General features: G+C 34.9%; 1 pseudogene across 1 annotated transcript in view; it reads left to right on the top strand.

Moving 5' to 3' along the window:
• The first annotated feature begins 20,855 nt into the window (after positions 1–20,855).
• The window catches only part of LOC143577999 ((-)-kolavenyl diphosphate synthase TPS28, chloroplastic-like), a 48,116-nt pseudogene continuing 47,459 nt past the window's right edge, over positions 20,856–21,512 (top strand). Inside the window, exon 1 of the transcript XR_013143199.1 lies at positions 20,856–21,082. The product of XR_013143199.1 is annotated as a (-)-kolavenyl diphosphate synthase TPS28, chloroplastic-like (transcript). The remainder of the gene's footprint in view (positions 21,083–21,512) is intronic.

The raw sequence follows: 21,512 nt of genomic DNA, 5'->3' as shown, positions 1-21,512 counted from the left end.
TTTGCATCGAGCTTTTTGGCTACTGTTAGACATTTCGCATAGGTCGAAATGTTGCCAAACATCTTGGTTTCGTTTCGTGGGGATGACCCGAACGACCGTTTATCCCGTGTTCGAGGCACCCATGTTGACGGATGAAGCAGCACTTTGGGAGGCCATGATAATCGACTACGAAATAAGAGCGTATGGAGTGGTAATGTGGTATAATTGAGCGTGAGATAACAAAATAATCGCGTATGAAATAGACGTTTAGAGCGTTTGGAGCGTTTGAGGTTGTATAAACGAGTGTGATCTAACCAATACCCAACCTAAACTATATATAGATGTTTGTGGGGGTAATATGATAAAAAAAAAAAAACGGTCAAAAACAAAAAAAACGGCTATATAGCCGTTTCACAACGGATATAAACCGGTTTTTAACCGGTTAACCGGTTACTAAAAAACCGGTTAACCGGTTTTTCTATAACGGTCATAAACCGGTTTATAAAAAAACCGGTTAACCGGTTTTTTAGTAACCGGTTATTTAAAAAAACCGGTTTTTTTTATAACCGGTTTGAAAACCGGTTTGGGCTCTAAAAAGTATAACCGATATACAAACCGGCGGTTTGTAAACCGGTCAAACCGGTTTTAAAAAAACCGGTTTTTTAAAAAACCGGTTTTTTTAAAAACCGGTTTCCGGTTTAAACCGGCAAACCGGTTCGAGGACCGGTTTTTTTGACCACCTCTACTCACAGGCCCCAAGTTTATACTGAAAAGTTTTTGCATATCAATCTTCTTACGTCTCTGGTTGTTACCAACATCTAATCTAATCTAATCTAATCTAATGACACGCATACTAAAAAAGTTTTTGCATATCAATATTCTTACGTCTCTCGTTGCTACCAAAATCTAATCTAATCTAATCTAACTATATGTTAAAGCAATATGATTTTTTCACATGGCATCATTCTAGGCTTCCACATAGGATGTCACATAGATGTCATGTGAGCAGTTTCTTATTTTTATCATCTCTTCTTCCAAAGAAAATATGGAACATGAAGCCGTTTAGTTATGTTATAACCCATGACCCGGTTTCTCTTTAAATACAACCATCTTCATATGAAGATAACATTTTGTAAAATTTTGAAAAATAAATTATTGTGTGAAACAAGTCTTGAACCCAAGACCTCATGTTTAAAATTAAAGATGCTTACCAACTCTACTTAAGTAGTTATTGTGTTGAATGTCTTGACTTCTAAATGATATATTGTTAATTTACTTATAATTAATGCATTACATATAACAATTTTTTATTTTTATTACATTTTTCAACCGTGTGGAACACGAACTCTAACCTAGTTAGAAATAAGTTAAAATTTGACAAAATAAAGATTTAAGGCATGTTTGTTTCACATAATCTGTGAGAATTTAAAGGAATTTGAATTAAAATCCCATGACATGGCGTGTTCGTTTCGTTGGAATTAGAATCTTAATTTCCTTTTGGTGCGTTCGGTTGTCAAGGAATTGGAATTAGAATTCAATTTCTTCAAATTCCTTTAAATAAAGGGGTTCTAAATCCTTCCAAAATGTGAAGGATTTCAAGTGAATTCGTAGGAATCTTTTCTAAAGACTTTTTTTTAACGAAAACAACGAATACTCCGATGTGCATCTAACCCCTAATTCCCGTTATCTATATTATATATGCGCCTTAATTGCTGCAATCAATGGCTAATTGTGCTGAAGAGGAATCGTTATCAACTATGCTAATGAAGCGATTGAAGGTTTAGGGTAGACAAAATGACAAAAGACGTCCTTTACGTTTGACCCGATTTTCATTATACGTCCTTTAACGAAAGAAATAGCAAAAGGCATACATCATGTTTCAAATTCCTTTCACGTTACGTCCTTTGGCACTAACCCAATTAATTTTTTTCGTTAAATATAGTCATGTGCAAGGCACACGAGGGTAAATTTGTCTTTCTACCCCTTAAGGGACTGTTTGTGTGGATTCCATAAAGTTTGAGCTATGATGAAAATACTTTAAAAAAATAAAGAAAAATAAATATTTAATATATAGACACACACACACACACATATATCTCCTCCCTCCCTCTCACACTCTCTCCTCCCTAACGCTGGCGGCCATATTTCTGCAAAAGAGGATCAGCTGTTGTTCCGTTGTTCGGGTCGATATAAGACCCAGATCCGAGAAGTGGGTCGGGTGTCTCTTTGTCTACCAAAATCAACTTGGTTTCTGTCTCCGACTAGGGTCAATGGCTCCATCTTCATCTTCTCCATAACTAGCCATCATCTTCAAATCATTCGAGTTCTAGGTTGATTGGAGCAGAGAGAAAGGAAGATGAGAGATAGGAACCTCAAACCCCCGATAAATTAGTCCAAATCTAAGATTTTGGGTTCTCTTTAGAGAGAGAAATACCTGCAATTTGGGGGGTTTTTTTAGAGTGAGAGGGAGAGAAGCATCTGTGATTTGTGGTGGTGGTTTCCGCTAGAGGGAGGGGTGGGGATATACTGGAACAATGGTGGTGTCGGGGAATACGAAAACGATGGCACCGGCGGTACAGTTTCAAAATGGGGTGTAGGCAGTGGTTACGGTGATGTTTCTTTGCTGGCGGTAGGGTATGAAGGGTTTTGATGGATCAGAGATGTGAAGGTGTTAAGGATATGGATAAGAGATGGAGAATTTTAGAGATAGAGGGAGGGAGAGAGTAGAAAGGGATAGAGATAGAAAGGGATGGGGGTGAAGGACGGTGGTGGCGATGGAGGTGGAGGAGTGTGGCGGTGATGGAACTGAAGGACGGTGGCGGTGATGGAGGTAAAGGACGGTGGCGGCGATGGAGGTGGAGGATCGTGGCGGTGATGGAGGTGAAGGACGGCCGGCCGGTTGTTGGGGTGAGAGAGAGTATATATGATATATATATATATTAAATATTTATATTTTTATTTTTTTTGGCTCTGATGTGCTGAAAGTAGTTATATAAAAACACGCTAATTGTAAGGCCCCGAACCCGGTGGCCCTATTTTAGCGTCGGATTTACTAATAAACACAGTTCTTCAAATCAGAGTTTATTAAAACTTTTCGCGGAATATAAAACATCAATCATTTGTTACAAAACATTAAATCTTTTCTTTGATACCATAACACAAAACTTTATATTTAAAACATCTTTACTTCTTTCTTCAGATGCCAGCCGTTCAATCCATGCCATGCGTCATCCTCATGCTAGCTCTGTAATCAGCTCACCTGCGTGCATACTAAAAGTCAGCTACGCTGAGTGAGTTCTAGTTAATCGAACGCCATACAATACATACACATACATACTTATCCGTAGATACATATCCATACATCATTAGTTACCCTTCTGTTCTACGTACATACTTGCTACCATACATACATACATATCTACAATCACTAACCTCAGTCTACCGAGAGTACGTTCATAGTCCGCCGTCTATACCCGTACTCAAGGTTGTGAACACGTACAAGGTTCGCAGTCCTTACCTATGTTCACCATTTATGGTACGTACAAGGTTCGCGGTCCTTCCCTATACCATAATACATCCACAACACGTACAAGGTTCACAGTCCTTCCCTATGTTGCAACCTAATTCATAGCACGTACGAGGTTCGCAGTCCTCCCCTATGCTACAAAATCAGCACGTATAAGGTTCACAGTCCTTTCCTATGCTGACATACATCCACAACACGTACAAGGTTCGCAGTCCTTCCCTATATTGCAACCTAATTTATAGCACGTACGAGGTTCGCAGTCCTCCCCTATGCTACAAAATCAGCACGTATAAGGTTCACAGTCCTTTCCTATGCTTACATCTATTATCTACATCACGTATAAGGCTCGCAGTCCTTAACTACGCCATCACCTGCCAAGTCTATGTCCAACAGGAGTTAGAGGGATTCGCCACCCTAACTTACTATGTCGAACGTAGGACTCACATACCATTCGTGTACCTGTATACACATACTTCACATATAAAATAATTACATTATAGCATCAGAACACTCTAGGCGTTCTTTACATCATTCATTTAACAACCATACCCCTTGTCGATACGTGCAATATCCGAAGATCGTTCACGCCCCGGCAAGTATTCATTTGAAATATTCGTACATCTTCCATATATAATATTCGTACCTTCATTTATAACCTGACAGTACGCGCAATATCCGAAGATCGTTCGCGTACCGACAAGCAATCATTCATACCTATCACATATATCACATATGACATACACTTATCACTTAGGATAAATGTATTAACAACACATCGAGTATGCACACAGCCCCGAAAACATAACAAGGAATGGGGCTAGAAACTCACCTGACACGGTTACGTTCACCGTTAATCGTAATCCCTTTCTTCAGTTGTGCACGGCTGACTGTATAACAAGTACACGTATCAAACAACTATCACTACTCATATCATCTTTCCAGTCTTAACTACTACCCACAACGAACGGGGGTCCGGGGGCAGCGCCCCTGGCAGCGGGGTCTAGGGGCGGCAGCCCCTAGCAGGGTCCAAGGGGCGGAGCCCCTGGCTGGGGTCGAGCTGCCAGGTCAGCTTGGAAAAATTTTATTTCCATTAACTGTCTTAACACATTTTTCATTAGGTTTTTAATTTATTTCCTAATCGAACTTGGCTTTAGGCGAAGTTAAACCTTAGGCGAACTTAGCTTTCGGCGAAGTTGTCATCAGGCGAACTTGGCTTTAGGCGAAGTTAAGCCTCAGGCGAACTTTGCTTTCGGCGAAGTTGTCATCAGGCGAACTTGGCTTTAGGCGAAGTTAAGCCTCAGGCGAACTTAGCTCTAGGCGAAGTTATCAATTAGGCGAACTTGGCCTCAGGCGAAGTTATCGCTTTGAAGGCGAAGTTATCGCTTTGAAGGCGAAGTTGCCCAGATGCAGGCGAAGTTGCCCAGATCAGCCGCTGTTTAAGTTTCTGACCAGCATTTCGAGCGATTTTAACACCCTTGCTATGGTTCGACATCACCCACTACGTTCCCCAACCGTTTCCGGTCGTTTATACACTAAAAAGCTTGGATCTTTAAACTTCAAAGATCAAAAATCATACCTTTTTGAGCCTGTTTGGATCTTGTTCAACTTGTTAATCACAACTAGCCCTCACTCTCTCTCGGATCTGTCCGTTCCTCTCCTCGGCCGGCCGGCGGTGTTGGTGGTGTGTGGTGTGTGTGTTTTGGAGTGTGTTAGAAAATAGATGGAAAGAATGATGGTGTGGGGTTTTAGGGGATATTTATATCCCTTAAATCCCATGGACCTAAGGCCCATTCTCATTTAACCCATCTCCATTAATCTAAGTCCAAAACCCATATCCACTACCCAACGCTAGCCCGACCCATACCAACTCCTACTCTATATATTTATTTCCCGACAACCCGAGTAAACTTTCCCTCTATTATCAGTAATATAATTAATATCATTTTGGAAATTTCGGGATGTTACACTAATCTAGACATTAAGTAATAAATTCTAGACTCTTAAACTTAACTAAACTACTAACCGGCAAGTGAACCGGTCGACTCTAGTACAGCTAAGTAAGTCCGGATATCGAACCCACGAGACTCTTTAAATTACGTTTACTAGCTAATTAGACTCGACTACAAAACACGACTTATTATTTATAGTTGTTTAAGGGGGTTTTAATTTAAAATACTAAATTAATAATATAATTAAAACTAATTAAGAAAACAAGTAAATTAAACGAAAACAAAGTTTGTTATGAAAATAAGATGATGATGAGAAAACTACCTAGGCTAGACTCCCCTAAATTTCGGTAATGAATTAACTTGGGAAAATATTTAGTTATGGACTGGGATCGTAAAATAGATACTTAAAAGAAAAACCAAATAGGACCCCTGACCCTTCTCAAGAGAAAACCTATGGATTTCTAACAAGTTTTAACGCACACCAGTATTAAAAATCAAGTTCGCTTACGGTCACCCAATTGTTTACAATTTAGTTCCTTTATACGAAATCCTACCTTACAGCGCGGAAATCAAAGGCAGTTTAATATATTGAATTGATTCAATAGACAATAATTAAATAATCAAACCTAGACGGACTCCTTACGAAGAACTAAATCTAGCAAGATCAAACAATAAAGATCTATCGATAACCTAGCACCTTACAGCTATTTAGGTTAGCAGCACACTTAGGTTTATTTGATTAAATAGTATTATTCCTATAATCTTATTCGAAATCAATCACAAAATAATCACACAAAGTAATTGACCTAATAGCAACATATCATAATGACAAACAATAATCAAGGGAACTATGGAATAATAACAATTAATCAAACAATCCTAAATATCCATACGCATCAATTTAATATCAGTAAACCTTTTACTAAACCATAAAAACCATAACGCAAATAAATCCCAAATCAAAACAAACGTCAAAGTAGGTTCATCATAAGCCTAGGCAGTCTATAATGTTTAACCTAACATCTTAAAATCAAACAAAACAATAATAGATGAAATCATGACGAAAATAAATAAGAACGGAAAATTAAAAGCGATAAAACCCGTGGTCTTCATTCTTGAATGATAAGCACTTCGCCGGCTGATTTGTAGCCTTCAAACCCTCAGAAATATCCTCTCTTAAGCTCCCAAATTTGTCAAAAACGACCCAGGGTATTCAGGTTATCTTTAAGGTTGAGTTTAGAGGTGTTTAAATAGGTTTTCTAGGCCCAAAACAGGTAAAAATCGAAGTTTCTAGACTTAAATCGCCGCCGCGCCGCGCGACGAGGAGTCTGATGTTGGCCGCGCAGCGCTCCGGCAAAGTAGGAGGGGCCGGTCTGGTTCAATTTTGATGCGGTCCGGTTTGTTTCCTGATGCTCCGGTTCAATTCTGATGCTCCGGTTCACCGGTTTGGCTTGTTTTAGCTCATTTTTCGCTCTTCTTAACCACGATAAACCTCCGGAACCTACATTATTCAAATAAATTAGTAATATACAAATTCTAATAAAAACCAAACGAAAACTAATAAAATATTATATTAAATATACAAAGGATTTATATATATTAAGCATTATATCAGGCTCAAACTTTATGGAATCCACACAAACAGTCCCTTAAGGGGTAGAAAGACGAATTTACCCTCGTGTGCCTTGCACATGACTATATTTAACGAAAAAAATTAACTGGGTTAATGCCAAAGGACGTAACGTGAAAGGAATTTGAAACATGATGTATGCCTTTTGCTATTTTTTTCATTAAATGACGTATAATGAAAATCAGGTCAAACGTAAATGACGTCTTTTGCCATGTTGTCTTTAGGGTATTAATTAATTTCCTATTGAATGAAACGATTGATTTCAAATTACAATATATCAAGAAAAGTTACTGGTGTGTGAAGGAACATATCAACGTTGGAGTCCAGACCCTACGAAATTGATGGCATTGGTAAAATCTATAATCATCAAATATGTATTTTGTTTTAAGTCTATTGCTCTTGTTTAATAACTTTATTTTCACGTTCTTGATTCCGGGCGTTCTTTGTGGGTTGTGTCTTGATTTGGTTCAGATTTAAAAAAAAAACCTAATTTCTTTTGTAATAGTATTCAATCTTTATTTTCTACTTTTACGTTTTACTTATTCTAAATTTAATTAGTTAAAGTGTTTTTAATTTGTTTACGGATTCGAACAAAGCCATTTATGGATATAGGTTAACACAAGTTATATGCTTTGTATCATTTCGTAGAAGTCGTTAAGCAAGAACCGCACCAGCAGCCCTTAGCAGCAATACCTCCTTCTATAAATTAGGTAACGGCTTTTTTTTGTTTTTTAATTGACTAGGTGTTTTGATTATAGATTTGATGTTTGAAAGCCGTTTATGGATATAGGTTAACACAAGTTATATGTTTTATACCGTTTCGCATAAGTCGTTAAGCAAGAACCGCACCAGTAGCCCGTAGCAATACCTCCTTCTGCAAATCAGGTAGTGGCTTTTTTTGGATTTTTAGTTGACTAGTTGTTTTAATTTACCTACATTTACTAGGATGCATGTTATTTTAATTTCATAACATCCCTTCACTTATCACACCATGTCCAGTTTGTTGATTTTGGGTTTTTACTTATTTTTAATTTCAAAACCATTTTACTTATTTTAATATTCAAAACCCAAATTGATTCACAAATATATCAGTTCGGATAAAATTTTGAGTAAACGAGTCAGATTGCATACGAGGGTATATCTGTGTCCAATAAATAGGTCACAATCAAATGGGAAACAATTTGCTAACGGGTCATTTTTACAGCTAACGGTAAATCTGTAAAGTGGAAGTTTTGAAATCAAGTGCAACAAATATTGTAGAGAATATAAGTTTGGTTGCTATTTGGAAACCAAAACAGAGTTACAGAACTATAGCTTGTAATTTAGATTCCAGGTAAAGCAAATAGGTTTGGTGATTTGGATTATTTTTAATATTAAGGGTACCTACTATTTTTTCATATAAAAGACACTATTACATCAATAATAAGAAATAATACGTCCAGTTATTATGTCACATGCTTCACAAAGATAACGTGTCATATAGTCATCTTACTCATGTTTATAAACATGATTCTTTAATATAAAACAAATTTTAACAAAAAAACAAGTTCTTTTCTAGTAAGTTTTCCGGTGACCATGTCTGAACATTTTAAATTTTCCGGCGACCAGTAAGGGTTCCGCCGCTGCACTCGACGGCCGTTGGTTATCCCACGGGGCGTTGGTTATCCCACGACCGCTGGTAATCCACCGCCCCCCAAAGGCTGAGATCTACAATCGCGAACCCTATATCTCCCTACCTAAAGCCCACTGCCACCCCCACCGCAAACCATACATTTTATGCCAGCCGTACAACCGCCGTTCAGCCACTGCCACCAACCACCACCGTACAACCGCCGTTCAGCTGTCATTTAGCCGTTCAGATCTACACCCTACCAGTCATCGCCGTTCATCTATCATTTAGCCAGCCGACGCCACCAACTGGTTAATTAGGTTTAGGTTTTCGTTTTGTATGATGAAGTTGATTATGCCGGTGTTTATGGCCTGAGTGTTGGGGATTTACGATTTGATTATTGTTTTGATTATCGGTACTGGTTAAAAACACCTATGATGTTCATGATGGTAAACAAGTTGTTTTAGTTCTTTGTGTTTATGTTATTAGTGTGTTTTTGTTCTTGGTGTTCTTGATGTTATGTTCTAAATTTGGATTAAAATTAGGTGTTGTGTTCTAAAACACACTGTAGTATATATTAAGATATTCTTGGTGTTGTGTTTTAATTTGGATAAAAATATGATAATCATAGATTGATAGTGTTTCCATATATAATATAACATACAACCTACAAAACTGAACATTATGCCCCTAGAGTGTTATAAAACAAGTATTAAAATAAAACACACAGCCTACAAAACACATTTTCCATCTAGACCATCAGATCACCAAATCTAATGCACCAGATTACTTATTACACTTTTTAGGAAATGTTAACTATTATAACTCCACCTTATATAGCTATATCTATATCTATATTACATATAAAAGATTTAAGATGGACAAAACTGTCATTTGTTAATTTTAAGACTGTTGTTAACCATTAATAGGAGACGCCGTTAAAATTGAATACGCTATTCTCCGACGGAGCCATCAGATATGTACATTTTGTTAATGGTTTGTCATTATGTTTTTTTTTAATTGAGTTTTCTACATTTTATTATAGGTTATGGTTATTGTGTTTTACAATCGTTACACATATTAAAGATTAACTTTAATACAAAAGGCACGTCATTGTGTCTTTATGCTCAGCATTTTGTATATTGTTCGTTATTGTTTCTTTATACTCATCATTGTGTTTTAGTCATTGTTATTACATTCATTGTGTATTATGATAAGGCCATTGTGTATTTTGTATTTACCATTGTGTTTTACGTTTCAGATCATTGTGTAATAATATGTATTCACCATTATGTTTTACGTTTTATGTTATTGTGTAATATGCATTAATCATTGTGTTTTATGTATCAGATATGGTTATTATTTTATCATTATATTTACATATTAAATTTGCACAATTATGTTATTTACTATTACAATTTTCAGATTTCATTAATTGTGAAAAAAAAGGACAATGATAAGCATAAAAATACAATTAAAAATAGAGAGGCACAAAGATGAACATAAGACACAATGATAAACAAAAAGACACGATGACGTAAATTTTTTTTGTTTTATAAAACATAGTCATACTCATATTAAAGATAAAACAAAATTATTTAAAAAAAATGTCGTACGAAAAGTTAATAGACTTTCCAAAATGATGTGGGAATGCACATGTGCTTAGCATGCGACTCGAGAAAATATGTGTTTTTCCTTTTGTGTCCTTACTCTTTTGATCCCCACTTGATACATTACAATCAACAATGGCTTCTCATCCTTCTCATTTTTGTTACCCTTGATAGAATAACTCAACCCTACAAGGTATTCTCTACCGGACAAAGTTTTCATTATAACATTGCCTTACATATAGAGAGAGAGATATAGAGAGTTGGTATCATTTCAGAACTCTCAAAAAGTTAAGAACTTTAAGGAACTTATAACAACCAAACATATATATATATACACACACACACGCACGCACACACATACACTAGTAAAAGAGCCCGCGCGTTACGGCGGAGACACAACGTAAATTTGATTGGTAATTGTTCGTTTCGTTATGGTACCGAGATTTGCTACATCCTAATTTATATTTGGTATAGTTTTAAATACCATAAAAAAACAAATTTATATAACAATATCAGCAAAAAAATTTAAAATTAAGATCGAAACACACACACACACAAAATTTGTATCTGTAATATGTTTCAAACCATAAAAAAGAATCATATGTGATCCAACATGCTATTTTGCTACTTCTATTTTCAAGGATCAATAATAAACAGCAAATCAAATCTCTTCCCTTTGTTAACAAAAGTAAGTGTCAATTTTACAGTAACAAACAAACAAAACTAATTACCATGGATTAGATTTAACTTGTACTATTTTAGTTTGACTAAATTCGTTCATAAATTCAAATGAACATCAATGAAGTACCTTTAAAAATGATTCATATGGTTAACCTTTTGACTTCACACAGACTGGATGTGTTTGTTAAGGTTGAAGAGAAATGCAAAGAACTTACCACTTCTGGGATCAGTTTGAAAGGATTGAAATTCATCCCCACCAATGTTTGCCTTGGTCTTTCCTTTTTGAGCAATGTTTTTTTTTTCTTTTTTTTTTGGGTGAAGTGTGCTGTCTATAAATTAAGCCAAAGTGCCAACCACAAATAGTTAAGACGAAAAAGGACCAGTTGAACTTCATGTATGCATAAAACAGTTGAACGGTTGAACTTCATGTATACCAAAGTGCCAGCCACAAATAATTTTCAAGTAAAACAACAGCCTCGGTAGTAGGTTTATCCAATATTGGATTTGCTTAGGAAGAGCCTTTTAATATATCTGCACAAAATTAAATTCGCATGAGTTCCTAAGAACTATTCTTCTAGTGATGATTTACCAACAAGTACAGTAGAAACTCGATAAATTAATACTCGATTATTTAATAAACTCTCTAAGATAATATTTTTTGCCGGTCCCGATTCGGGGATAGGGTGCTAAATTAATAATTCGCTAAAATTATAAGATAATACATTTTTGATAATTCTTTAGACCCCATATAAAATATAAATTAATAATTCCTTATATATAGCATATTACATGAATGATTTATGAATGTTTCTTGAAAAATGACTCAATTGTCTTTTGTTTTTTGTTGAAATCAATTTCCCCTTGAATCTCGTCTCTGATTTTCCTTAGCATGGTAAGAACTTCTGGTGTTGTTTTCTCATAGCTCAACAAGAAATTGTTCAATGTGATTGCCGCTTTAATAGCTTCGTTTTGCGAAGGGGGCTCCATTGTAGAACTTTCATCATCTTCTTCATCGATATCATCTTTATTAATTCCAATAACGCTTTCAATAATTTCTTCATCAGTCAACAACTGTGCAACTACATTTTCTTCTGGGTGAGTCAGAACATTCTACTATAAATTAATAAAATATTAATTAATATATAAATTAATAATTATTAATTTATCGATTAATTAATAAATTTTGGTGGTCCTAAGTGTATTATTTTATAGAGTTTCTACTGTAATATGTTTTTAGAAAATAAATAAAATATGGAGACTTTATGGTTAACCTTCCAGAGACAACTTTGTCTTGAGAACCCATGTCTAATTAACTGTTAATGCATGCAGGGTCAGTCAAGGTGGAATGCCAATAGTATTTGATACTTAGACAGTAGCTGCACCCGACATATGACGAGAGACGAATCCTTACTGTTTGACGTTCAACCATTTGATGATGGATCGGTATCCTTTGCTGGAGACATGGGCGGGAAAACAACCAAGAGAGGAAAGGTCTCTAATGGCACTTTGACCATTGATGATGCCAACCTTGTGGAACCGCTCAACCACAATCTGCTCAACGTCTCTTAAATATGTGATAAACAATACTTCACTCTCTTTACTGAATATGAGTGTTTGATCTTAAAACCAGGTTTTCAAGTCCCAAAGAAATGGATTATAATGCATACTCTGAGGCATAATGGTGCATACATTTTATACTTGAGAATTTCGTATTCACTAGAAGCTTCTTCATGTTTACTATTTAAAGCCTCAGAGAACGATTCATGTAACATTCGTTAGTTTTCAAACCCAAAAACTCGACCCATTTCGAATTTTCGGTTTTGTTTATAAATACATACATACATATGTATATATATATATATATATATTATTTTCGCTTCATGATATTCTCGATGATTCGCGGTTAACGATTATTGTTTGGTTATCATTCATTTCGTTCAATTAACGAACCTTCGAGATTTAAAGTTCTTACTTAGTTGAGTTCAAACTATTCGGGTATATTACGAAAATTATCTAAGTTTATTAGCATTTATTACCAAATTATAAATATATTATAATTTCTAACTAAAAGAAACATGAAAGAAGAAGGGCCATTTGTGTAATTATGATTTAAATTATAATGTTTTATTAAAAATTATTCCAGCCGCTCTCCTCCTTTAACCTTCCACATTTTTCCAGCCAAGGGGTCGCCGTCGCGGTTTTCCGCAACCTCAAATACCCGTAAATCGTATTTTTTTATCTAATTAATCTTTTGTAACGGCTTTAGACCATAATAATCAACCTTAATTATCATCTTTAATGCGTTATAACGACTCAGAATCCGCTTATTAATTCCATATCTACCGCTAAACGACCGGAGGACTCGTAAATACGTATTAATGAGAATGTAACCTTTAAGTATCAATTGATGCTATAAAAGGGACACAAACATTCACCTAAATTCGTCCATAACATCAATATATACTAAAACATTCTCTATAATCACGATTTGATCCGTCAAAGTTTGGATTTTCCGGCGAGCCGTTCAACGTTAGTCTGTCATATATCCAGGTATTGATTATATGTATTTGATTCGTCTTGAGCCATAGAACAAAACCCCTAACATAAAATTAACATACCTGTACTGGATTGAGAATATTGAAATCTATGATTGTTAGGTTGAAGATGAACATGAACCTTTAAATTTATATCTTTTGTTTATGGGGTTAGGTTCAAATAAAAAGTTTGATTTTTCTAAGAAGGCTATGAAGGAGGGTATTTTAGTCTTAACTCTTTAATATCAAAACCCACTTACTTTAATCTTAAAACCCACTTAAATTAATTTCAAAAACTCACTTACATCTTCACTCATCTTCTACAACCACCACCACTCCACCACAACCGTCACCCACCGCCACCGCCTCGCCGGAAAAGTTCACCGGAAAAGTCTTCAAAAAGTCAACGGAAAACAATCCCCGAATAATTTCGTTGGAAAAATCGCCAAAAAATTCACCGAAAAGTCGCAAAAAAAAAGTCACCGGAAAACGGCTGCTGAAAAAAACATAATGGAAAACATTATGAAAAACACAATTTAAAAAACACAACGTTAAAATTACAATGGAAAAAAAACACTATAAAAAAAACACAATGATAAAAACACAATAAAAAACACAATTGTATGGCACAACGTAAAAAACACAATGGAAAAAAATACTATGACAAAAAAAAAACACAATGATAAATACAATTGTATAACATAATTTTGTAAAACACAATACGTAAAAAACCCATTATTTTTTTTAATTTTTATAAAACAATATGATACTCATATAAAAGATAAAAAGGCACTCGTTATTATGGTGAATTTGTTTTTCAATAAAAACGTTGTAAAAAAAATTTATGCACATTTTAAAATAATGGGGGAATTTGGCATGTGCCTTACATGTGGAGAGAGAAAGTCAACAAATGTATTATTCATTTTATGCCATTCCCTTATTTTCACACACGATTTCCATCCAAACTAATTTCAACCCTCCATTTTTAAAATCAATGGACAAGATTACTTTCTATCCTTCCTATAAAACCTATACTTCTTATTATAACCTAACCCTTTGTTTATGTATTATTATTATCAAATTACTAACATGGTCCAGTGGTTAAGTCTCACGTATATAACCAAGACGATTCGGGTTCGAACCTGAGTCATAGCACTTTGATATGTTATTTTTTTAAAGCATTTTTCTGTTTATATTAAATCAAGATAAATTATTAAAAATCATTAAAAATATAATAAAAAATCTTTTTAAGTTAAACAAATCAATTATAAATTATTTTTTTTATTTTTCATCAAAAAACACAACTTCTTCATATTCTCTATATTCGTGAATTCCGTTAATATTATATTATATATATTTCCATTTCGTTCACTCTATATTTTCCTTTTCATTAAAATTTATAAACTCTAAAATAGTTGTTTGAAGATAAAATTAGACTATTAATAATAAATCACATAATAATAATAAATCACATAGTAATAATAAATTAATTGTTGGAATAATATTTAAATAACATATTTCGTTAAACTGTTAAAATTAGTTTATAATTTCGTCACTTTAAATTAATTCATTAAACCGTTAAATATAGCATTATAGTTCGTTAGTGTTTAAATTCTGTAATTTAATTCGTTAACATAAATATTCTTTGAGATAAATTTACCATTACAATCCCGTTAGTTAGATTTTTGTTTTGTTTTCAATTATAGTTCGTGAAGTTCGGTTGCTTCAGTTTCATTAGCGCGCTTTCGGTTTTATTTCAACTTATTCATCAATTTCAAGGTAAGTTTCTCACACCCCCTTTTTAACGCTTTTATTACTTTTGGGGGTAGCATATGTATTCTATTTACTCAAGGGTTTATCGAGTCATTTACCAAACTACAATTCACTACATGGACTTGTGTGTTTATTTGCTTACTTGCTTACGTTCGTTGATTTCAAGTGGTTGCCTCAATAAGTATAAACATACGCCCCCCTTTGCACCCAGGACCATTTTGTTATGAGTGGAAAAGGGACCCCCGATCCGAGTACGTTGTGTTACCGACTAGAAAGGACATTGCATGCGCTGTAGTTATACATCTCACAAGTTTCATGGAATTGTATGATTTTTACGTATTATATCAAACTGTGGGAACTCACCAACTATTTAGTTAGTTGACATTATTTTATACATATTCTACAAGTACAAACATTAGAGGATGATAATTGGAAAAGACACTAGACTTAGGTCATTTAAACAAATGGACAAAATGTTTAGTTATATTTATTTTTCTTCATGTATTTTCTTGATGCAAACTTGTGTACTTGACTTGTAAATTAATTAATGATAATACTGTCACTTAATAGTGTCATATGTGTTTTGAGCAATCTGTACACCGCTTTAGCCGAGGTGTTACAATTCATCACTTTGGCATAGACGTCTTGGGCATGTCAACTTTAAGAATTTGAACAGATTTGTGAAAGAAGAGCATGTGAAGGGTCTACTTGTTAAAACTTTCTCTTGCATTGAAAAATGTATTTTTTGTTCTAATTGTAAGAAACACAAACTCCCTTACAGGCTCAAGACTGTAAATTTTATAGATTCCATTCTTCAACTACTGCATATGGACTTGTTTGGACCTATTCATCCTTTAGCAATAGGTCGAAAAGCCTATTGTCTTGTTGTTACTGATGATTATTCTCATTTCAGTTGAGCCTTTCTTCTAGGTTATACGGATGAAACAACTTAGTTCCTGATCAGATTCATGACACTTGTGGAAAATTAAACCGACAAAAGAATCAAGTGTATACGAAGCAACAATGGAATGGAATTCTGTAACCGAATGGTGAATGATTTTTGCCACTCGAAAGGGATATACCGTCAATTCAGTGCTCCCGTACACTCCATAACAGAATGGGGTTGCTAAAAGACAAAATAGAACACTGATCGAAGCTGCTAGAACGATGTTGTCAGAACAATCGCTAAACTCCGCTAATAAATGTGTCTGTGAATGTTTTCGGTGAATCATGTTACCCGTCCTCCGATTCGAATGGAATACTAACACTCAAATACTCTCTCCAAGTTGTCACTCACGAACGAACGCGGCTCTCACTAAAAATCACTCAAGTAGCAACATTAGATAAATAAAAGCATACATATATAATAAACCATCCCAACCTATTATCCTTTACAATTTCCCACAAAATTAAGTTTAAACATATACAACCATGATCATAAAAACAAAAATAAGAAAAAATTACACAAAATAAACCGTCTGGATGGTGCTGCGACATATCACTCATCACCGTCTCCATCACTAGCACCTGCTCCACTGCTACTTTCTAATGTCGGTACCTGAAAAATCTGGGATCGGGATGCCCAAATGAGTCAAAAGAATACGAAGTATCGCATCCTGCAGATCAATACGGTCACGAAGCTCCTCAAAAGTAAACGGCTCGGGTGGCCGGTCACGAATCGAGTTTGGTGGATGAGGTCGCTCGTGATGTGCTGCTATACGCTGACGATCGGAATGCACCGCTGTCTGCATAAACTGAGATGTAGGTATATCGGTCGATGGTACCACCTGATGACCCTCCAGAATATCCATCCACCGGGGTGGATCGTCCCAAGGGCAAAGCTGCACGTTCCTTAAATCTAACAAATTATACCCTTCTGTCTCTGGCCCTAATGTGAGAAACTCTCGCGGATATCACTCAAAGACCTCCAAATACTTCGCAATGCACGTAATATACGGCCCACAATCCAACCGAACATCATCTCCTCCACGTCGGCCCCAAGAAAGTGAAGATAGCAAGAAAGTGGCCAGGTTGGCCTCTTAGTGGCCCACAATGCAATTCAAGCAGAACAAATCAAGTAGACTGCACTTCTGAGTCCCGGACTTGTGTTCGATGAGAGTGCAGGAGATGATACGGTGCAAGTAAAGAATAATTAAGTCTCGGATAGAAGACTCAAGTAACAAAGCAGAATAAACGTCGTGTGAATAGTGCCCCAAAACTCTGCCATCTATGTGTCGGGAATCCAATGATCTCTGTTTTTTTCGATCAACCACGAATATTGTCCCTGAATGCTGGCTCCGCTACCTCTTTTTCTGTATAAAAAGAGGACGGATTTTCAATTTGATGTGACTTTTGATTCTTTATACAATTAGATCTTATGTCAACAAAGAAAACCCCATTCGTCTAATTTTTACTTGGATTCCGATAAACTAATTAGATAAACTAATTGCTTGTTTGCTCAAAATAATTGAACTGAATGTTTTAATTTTGATTCAAAGGAAAGATGATTAAGTTTCCATAAGTTATGATGTGTAAATTGCATTAATACCAAAAATAATAAAAAAATATATGGACGATCTTACCCTTGCGTGTTTTATCTAAGGGAAAATTCCCAAAATTTTAGAGAGAGAAGTCCCAAAATAGCCATTTTTTTCTCAAAATATTTTATAATTTGGACTGTTAAAATGCATTGAGAAAAGATAAAAATAAAGACGAGATTTCGAAAGAAGCTCAGGTAAAAGACGAGATTTGGGGAAATAATGTCGGTAAAGTCCAAATTATTTGTAATCTTTGAGCAAAACTTCAAATTTTTTAAAAACCTTTTTACTAAAAAAAACCGTCATTGAGAGACTGTTTTTTTATGTTTCCTACCTTTCCCTCCATATTTTCAAATTCTTGGAAAAATATGTTTTTTACAATTATACCCTCGAACCACCACCACCTTGAACCACCATCACCGTCACTACCACCGTCACTACCCCATCACCACCACCGTCATTACCAACTGTCGGTTTACCGGAATCTTGGAAGCAGTACCGGGTCGGTTTATCCATCACCTCCAAGGCCGTCACGATCGACGGCAACCCATCTGCAAATCTCACATCCACCATCGCACCGATCACCTGACAAACCTGGCCCAGAGCAACCTTACCCGAATGCTCACCCGTTATCTTTCCCGTTTTGAAGACTCCGGTGATGCCGGAGCCACGGCTGCAGCGGTGACATACCCCGCCGTGGCTGCATAGTTGAGCACAAAACCCAACGGAGAAGGAGCGATCGACGGCTTCCGTTTATCGGGTTTAGGTCCCCAAAAGTGGATAGTGGTGAGTTCGTCGACGTCAACGGACTGTTCCGATAGGCCGGATGCGGTGAGGGAGCGGCGGAAGAAGGTGCCGTACAAGGAGACGAGGCTCAGGCAGCAAGCTGCCATTGACGTAAGGAGTTTGGTGGTTGGTGGGTGAGCCATTATACCGTGTGGTGACGTCTTTGTTTTCTGGTGAGTGGTGGGCGGTGACGGATGGTGGTGGCGGACGATGGGTGGATCGGTGGTGGTGGATGGTGGCGGTAGTGGTGGTGGTGGTTCAAGTGGGTGATGGTGGTTTAGGGGTATAATTGTCAAAAATATATTTTTTCAAGAATTTAAAAATATGGATGGAAAAGGTAGGAAACATAATAATACAGTCTCTCAAGATGGTTTTTTGAGTAAAAAAATTTTTGAAAAATTTGAACTTTTGCTCTAAGATTACAAATAATTTGGACTTTACCGACATTATTTCCCCAAATCTCGTCTTTTGCCTGACTTTATTTTGAAATCTCATCTTTATTTTATCTTTTCCCAATGTCTTAACAGTCCAAATTATAAAATCTTTTGAGGAAAAAAAGGCTATTTTGGGATTTCTCTCTCTAAAAGAGGCTATTTTGGAAATTTTCCCTTTATCTAATCTAATGATTCAAATTACTCTTATTCTAATCTTGCTCTCTCTCTCTCTCTCTCTCTCTATATATATATATGATTAGGTTAAAATAAAAATCCACTTAAGTTGTGAAAACTCTAGAAACCTATTGTCAACCACATTTTTTTTATTATCAAAGATTGAAACTTTTGTTTCACAATTAAAGTTAATAATAAAATGTAAATATAAATATAATTTTTTCTCTCTCCTGAAAACATATATAAAAGTTAGTAAAAAATGTTAAAAAATAGCAAAACAATTTTTTATAATTTGTATTAAATGTAACAACATATATTACATATATAAAAAAAACAATGTTACATAAGGTTTTCATAGGTTTTCACAAGTCAGATGAGTTTTCATTCTATACTTCTTCTTCTTCTTCTTCTTCTTCTCTCTCTCTCTCTCTCTCTCTCTCTATATATATATATATATATATATATATATAAGGTAAGGTAAAAATAAAAACCCACTTGATTTGTGAAAACTCTAGAAACTCATTCTCAACCACATATTTTTAATTAAAGTTTGAAACTTGTGATCCACAATTAACGTTAATAAAAAACGTAAATATAAATATAACTTTTTCTCCCTCCTGAAAACATATATAAAAATTGGTAAACAAATGTTAAAAAATAGCGAAACAAATTTTTTTTTAGTTTTCGATGTTTTGTATTAAATTTTACAACATATATTACGTGTGTAAAAAAACAAAAAAAACGATGTTACATAGGGTTTTCACAACTCAAGTGGGTTTTCATTTTATACTTTTCCTATATATATATATATATATATATATACAGGAGATTTCAAATGAGAACCCCTTTGAGTTTTAAAAACTCGAAAGAACTCAGTGTAACGACTTTTTTTTCGAATTTTTTTACACATGCGTAATATATGTAGATTACATAAACATAAAAAAATTACATAATTTTTTACGCATCGAGTCGACTTTTTACACATGTGTAACGGAAGTAAAAGTTAGTGTAACCACTTACATCTTATTCTCTCTCATACCTTGACTTTTTTGCCAGATTTAATCTCAACCACATATTCTAATCCATTTAATTAAATGTGTGGCCTAGAATGGAGTTCAAGTTAGTGTGTTTTAGTTTTGATGTTCTTGGTGGTGTGTTTTAAATTTGGATTTAAATTTGGTGTTGTTTTTAAATTTTGATTTAAAAGACACTGTAATATGTATGTTCTTGGTGTTGTGTTTTAAATTTGGATGAAAATAATGATAATAATAGATTGATAATGTTTCCATATATAATATAACACACTAAACGATTATGCCACTGGAGTGTTATAAAACAAGTATAAAAATAAAACAGACTCAGAAAAAACACTACAACGAATCTTAACCATTAGATCACATAATCTAACGCACCAGATCACTTCCTATACTTCTTAGACACACTTCACTTCTTATTTTAACCTCATCTTATATATATATATATACATATATATATATATATATATATATATATATATATTATGTTCTATAAATACAAGCTATGTTGGTCTGTTCGGTAGCAAGCATCAACCCCAAACCGCATTCTCTCACTCTAGGCCTCGTGGGCAATAGCTATAGCTATAGCTATAGCTATAACATGTGTAATAAAGTTTGCGAGGTCCCTTCAATGCTCTGAAACCTTATAAACTCTTCCTCAAGACAACAAGTACACAAGTGTAAAAATACTAGCTTAATCCGGAGAGAAACAAATCCCTTTAATCCAATATAATGGCCACGAAGAACGGCATCTTCTCTCCGACCACCACCAACATCCACCACCGGTTCCCTGATCCGGCCACCCATTGTCTTCCTCCCTTCACCAGTATCCCCTCCTCTCTCTTTCTCTCTTTGTATATATGTTTGTATCATATGTATGTATCTGCATGAATACAAATGAATGTTGATAGAATGATAGATCATATTATTAATAATTTTTTTAAAGATTAGTGATTTAAAATCAAATCACTTTATGCGTATGTGTTGGATTCCATTGTTAGTTTGAAGCAGAAAAGAAATGATGGTCATGATTGAACTTTATTCCTTTCTGCTTTGATTTCAAGCACCTCATATGCATCAATAACACTCATCTATATTATACCTTTTCCATTTTTATAACTCACAATGTTATTATTTTAGGCAGATTTATATGTCAGGTCTATTTTGTGTGTTTGTCATAAGAAATAACTTAAATATACCAAACTAATGAATTTTGAACTATATTTTCTTTTTTGTTTTGTATATCTTTTTTATTT

The sequence above is a fragment of the Bidens hawaiensis genome, unplaced genomic scaffold (assembly GCF_021521415.1).
Source record: "Bidens hawaiensis isolate Kalapana, Puna unplaced genomic scaffold, B.hawaiensis_p1.1 tig00028992_1, whole genome shotgun sequence".
Classification (NCBI taxonomy): domain Eukaryota; kingdom Viridiplantae; phylum Streptophyta; class Magnoliopsida; order Asterales; family Asteraceae; genus Bidens; species Bidens hawaiensis.
The sequence above is the reverse complement of the archived record's forward strand: the minus strand, read 5'-3'. Positions and strand labels throughout refer to the sequence as shown.